This window comes from Leuciscus leuciscus, assembly GCF_965113295.1.
Source record: "Leuciscus leuciscus genome assembly, chromosome: 14".
Lineage (NCBI taxonomy): Eukaryota > Metazoa > Chordata > Actinopteri > Cypriniformes > Leuciscidae > Leuciscus > Leuciscus leuciscus.
In genome coordinates this window covers 2,388,568-2,394,243 of record NC_138738.1, presented here as the reverse complement: position 1 = coordinate 2,394,243, position 5,676 = coordinate 2,388,568, and positions in this window count along the sequence as shown.

Below are 5,676 nucleotides of genomic sequence, written 5' to 3'. Positions count from 1 at the left end.
TTCTGGCGTGGCCTAGCCAGTCTCCAGACCTAAACCCAATAGAGAATCTTTGGAGGGAGCTCAAACTCCGTGTTTCTCAGCGACAGCCCAGAAACCTGACTGATCTAGAGAAGATCTGTGTGGAGGAGTGGGCCAAAATCCCTCCTGCAGTGTGTGCAAACCTGGTGAAAAACTACAGGAAACGTTTGACCTCTGTAATTGCAAACAAAGGCAACTGTACCAAATATTAACATTGATTTTCTCAGGTGTTCAAATACGTATTTGCAGCTGTATCATACAAATAAATAGTTAAAAAATCATACATTGTGATTTCTGGATTTTTTTTTTTGATTGTGTCTCTCACAGTGGACATGCTCCTACGATGACAATTTCAGACCCCTCCATGATTTCTAAGTGGGAGAACTTGCAAAATAGCAGGGTGTTCAAATACTTATTTTCCTCACTGTACATATACACACATAGTTCAGTCAGTTTTCCAAGATTCAAGGAAGTTCTCAAGGTGCCAGGTGAGGCAAATCATTATTTTTAACAATAATCTTTCAGTTTCATCCTTTCTTATTCTTTTGCTTCTGCCAGCCCAAGATGAAATAATCACATAATGACATCCTGTCAGGTCGGCATCACATTAATCCTGACATAAACAGTGCTATCGACAGAGCCATTTTTAATGAAAGGCAGGCAAAAAGGGAGGCAAGGCGATAGTAATTGTTCTAATTTGGAGTGGATCGATGGTTTTGGCAGAGCACAAATCACGCAGCTACGCAGGCATATAAAAGCAGCCTGTCAGACACACACACACACACACACACACCCCAACCCAAACCCCCACCGCTCCTGCCAAACATCCATTCAGCACACTTGGCACGTTGCAGCGTCGGCAAAGGTGGCATGCCAAGATTTTCGGTTCCCTTTTCAAACAGAATGGCTTTCCTAGTGTGTTATATAGTGCACGGATGTCTTTTAACACACAAGTCAAATGGCGGCAGGTTAAATTAAAGAGCCGCTGCTTCTGTGTCAAACCTGAGACGACAATAATATCCAGTACAAAGACAAGCAGAAGCATTTCTATTGCTCAATTAGGGGATGATACCTCTGATTCCTCAAATCATGCAGCTTGTTGAAGAGAGCTGTGGTGCTACTCTACTTATAAACCATCAAAACAAGTGCAAAAAATCCCTTAGATTTGCATTGAGGGATGAATCTTCATACCCAAATACTTCATTATTCTAATAAAATAATGAATTATTACAATTACAAGTTGCGTGCTCGTTATGTAGCTACTCCAGTAAATGAACGCTGTCTGAAATTGTAAGTGAGATAATTGGTTCTCATTAGCTCCAGTTTCTAGGCTATGTTTCATTAAATGTGAAGTACACACACACACATAATTGCCAATTTCAAAAAAGCACATATGGTGTCATATTGAAAATGCTGAATTGAATCCAGAATTATGAAGCATTTCTCAGCCCAGCGCAGCAAAACGACTTAATGTCACTCACTAACTCAACGGCAGGTGCTCGTATAGCGAGCCGCCATTAGGTGGAATTGAGTTTCATACGCTTATTCAAATCAGTTTAGAATCACACCTGAGAAAATATGCTTACCTGGACAAAAAAAGGTGCAAGATTTTATTCACATGTCAAGAGAGAGGCGTGCATCATATGAGGAACTAAAAGATTAACTCTAAGCTCTAGTGACTGAAAAAGGCACCAAAACAGTTATAATGTCCATAATTAATATGTGAAAAGAATCATGTGTGAGTGTCAGTTCAAGATTATTATGTGTAAATCACAATTATTTCACATTAATGGGGTTGTTTTACATACATGTTGTGAATGAAGCTCAACTGGTCGTGTCAAACCTGTCAGGCTTCTATAGAAAGAGAGTTTTTATGGTTAAAGAAAATGAAAGTAATGCATAATGCAGAGCAATAGTTAAATGAATGCATGGATGTCCATTGGGGGGCCTGTGCATTTGCTAAGTCGAGCATCAGTATTATTATTTAAAGTCAATGGACTAATGATAAATAAATAAAAATCCCAAAGACACACACTGAAGGAGGGACCCGAGCCTCGCCAAGGGCGATAATGATAAACGATAAAGATAAAGATATAGTTCTAAATATAAACGAATAGCAGAGTCCACACCACAACTATAATGATAGTTGTCGTCAACTGTGTTCTCTGTGTCGTTATCATTATAGTTGTGGTGTGGACTCTGCTATTCGTTATCACAATTTTTCCAGCTGATGAACGATTAAAACATTGGCAGCCAATCAGAATCAGAGTCCATCCTGCTTTAAAGAGTTTGAGCATGTAAAGCAGCAGACGATTAAACTGCAGCCCGCGCTTATAATGAACATAACAATACTGTCTGCTGATGGAGTGGACGCTATAGTTATCGGTCTTGGTGTGAATGGGCCTTTATTAGCCTGGAAATCCAGATCTAAATCTGAAAGATTAATGGTCTGGCATCGACTAATGAAACTCGGCCAGCTCGAGGGGCGGCACCAAGCATGCATTTAAAAAATCTCACTGCACGCAATTGGATAACACTACGACCAATCACAACAAGTTATCGCTTTACCAGCGGAGCTAACTGGTAGATTAGACTCTTGCCGTATCCGGTCGGCAAAACAGCAAAAACGCCCTTCTTGCAAAGGAAGGATTCGAGCGCCGTCTTCTGTTCCTCTTTTAGATAAAAAGCCAAGTCTAACTCGTTCATTGTAGCGGCCAAAGACGTTTCAAACAACTGGTGTTCATCCGTAGCCATCATGCAATGTTTACTAATGACTTCGACGTCACAGCGCTGTCGTCATCTCGCCTCTGGCCCGCCTATATCAGATAACCCGATGTGATTGGTGCAGCTCGGATCGAGGGGCATATTTAATGAGCATCATTACTCGACGCCAGAGTAACTCGCTGAGCAAATTCAACTTGTGCTCTTTCGAGAACTCTGGATTTCCAGGGTAGGCCTTTATATTAACCAACAGAAAGTAACAACCTTGTAACAACTAGTATTTGAATAACAATGCACTAAAACCACACAGAACATATTAGAAAATCAAACAGCAACCCACAAGACTTAAGTTTACCACTAATATTTAATCTCCCAAAAATGTAAATGAAAAACATGTACATTTAAAGTTGTAAATTACAACTTGTTCCTCACAGAATGCATCTTATTAATCTTGATTCTCACACTTTCTCATCTTGGAATTTTTCAAATTTGCTCCTCTCACAAAAAAAGCATGTCGGTGCATGTTTTTCTTTTATATGCTTATTAAAAAGCATGCTTTGCTGAGTCTGTAATTGGCAGTGGTTGTACAAAACACATTGGCAGGACCCGTGCCAAAAAGGAGCGGAGGCACCAGAGAACTGGTCCACTCCAAATAAAAGACTTGCATTACAGGAACGTGAGCCAAAAGGAAATCAGTTTAACAGGGAGTGAGGAATTAAGAAGCATATTATCAGTGGATGCAAGTCTATTGGAAGAAATAAAGGGCCTAGTTGTTTAACGGGAGATTGCACCATGATCAGTGGAAAAACAAACCCAATAAAAATGTGTGCTGCACATTTTACATAACAGAAGTGATCAGTTCTGGTTAATTATGTGAACCAACAATATAAGAATTCTGCCATCGAAAATCAAACCACATATTTCATTAATGCATTATATCCGGTCGTGGACGAGATCCGTTTCGTAACGGATGAGATGCTCGAGTAGATTAGGTAAGTTATTGGTGTTTTTCTCATCAGGTTTGGAATGACAGAACCTCTTAAGCGGGTTCATCTTTTAGCCACTGTTTTTCCCCTTTACTATTCCCATTTGTAATTACATGATTAAAAGTTTACGCAAATTTTTCATGTTTCATAAGGCACTCCAAAACTCGACTTATGATTACACCTCGTTACACGACAAACCTCCTTTTGAACATGAATCATTGACTGTTCAAAGGACTTATAATCCAACATTAATTAAAGCAGCCGTACTGCAGGACACAAAAGTGCCTGTCGCTGAAACACAGAGCAGAGAGTGAATAAGGCTTTCATACGCTTTTATGGCGAAGCTATAACCTTACCAGATCTATATTTACACATCCACATGCACATTATTTCATGAAAGCATATAGCTGGTCACCACAGGGCCCAATGAAATTTTAATCAGTTCTTTTCAACCAGGCAGGTTTGACAAATGCAATGTGGAAAACAGCCACAGATTTGATTCTTATAACGTGCACACCAAACTAAAGCCAACTGAGAATATTGTTTCAGATATTAATAATTTTTATTCAGTTTAAGTTTGAATTGACATTACAACAATAATCTCACAAACCTGTGATTGAGAAACCCAGACATACATAGGCCTACCATGGTATTATTATTTTTTTTTAATGGTATTATTATGTCAAAACATACAAATTCCATGGTATTTTTTTTATTCTCAGCACCTGGAATCATATTCAACATGTCACAATTTCAGCCAGAATCCTACTTTTCCCATCTAAGGTACTGTAAAATATCCCCATTTGCATACTGAAGCACTTGAACCCTAATTACATTAGCACTCAGGGTTAGCATGTGCTCGGCTGTGTCTCTGTGAACCCCGCAGTCCAATCTGTGTGACACGATCCTCTCCATTAAACACGAACAATCATGCATAGATGCTCAATCCCTCCTCCTCCCCCAATCATGCGTCAGACTCTGTCCTGTCCTAATCTGCCCTTGAATTCAAACTGAAAATAAAAGTCACATCCATAATGAGCAGATGAGTGTGAAGCCACTGAAAAATCGACTCGCTTTAACCCGTAACCTCACGCCAATTATGCATAAATCTGCCAGAATGCCTTGTCTGTAGCAATAGTAAATGTTCTACAGCTAAACTAATAAATTATATTAATTAGCAAAAACATTGATTCGTTGAACATGTGCTGTTGCCACCATTGCACAAAAGCAATGAAGCACTGAGAGATGGATTTTTATCAGAGTTAAGGGTTCACTTGCTTTTTTTTAATTTCTTTTTTTATATAAAATCACAGCTCGTAAATACTGTCCCTCAAAAATATGCTTAAACTTGTGCTTGCTTTTCCTTTGCATCCTGACACAACAGATTTCGTTGTTGTTGTCGCTTCTCCACCCCACCCTACCCTACCCTTCCCTTATTTTCTGTGCGGAAAGTGCCGACTTTGCATTCGGGTTTACGTTATGACAAGGTAACATTCATCACATAATAAACTGATGTAAGCTGCCGGGAAGTCGACCCAGCATCTCACGACTAGCCTGTCGTCTCACGTGACTGCTGGTAATTTAGGCTGAGAGCTCGGGTAATGCTTTATTATTAGCCAGATATCAGTGGTGGATAAACCTGCTGAAGTTGGCAGAGAACAGCGTGTTTCTTGATGCAGGTCAAAGTCTGACCGTACATGAGAGAAACCACAGCTTGCATTATGGAGAGCACAAATGCAATGCATACTGACTTTGTCCCAACACAAGCTGGGAGAGTTGTTGACCAGTACACTGCTGCCACCTAGTGAAATTAAGCTAAGGACAAATGTTAGTACACACAACTAAAGCATGCAATAAAGCATGAGAATTTTGGTGTATTCACAATAAAACATGGCCTCAAGTGCCTTATTGCTTTTATGAAATGGTTAGTATTCAATAAAAAATACACACA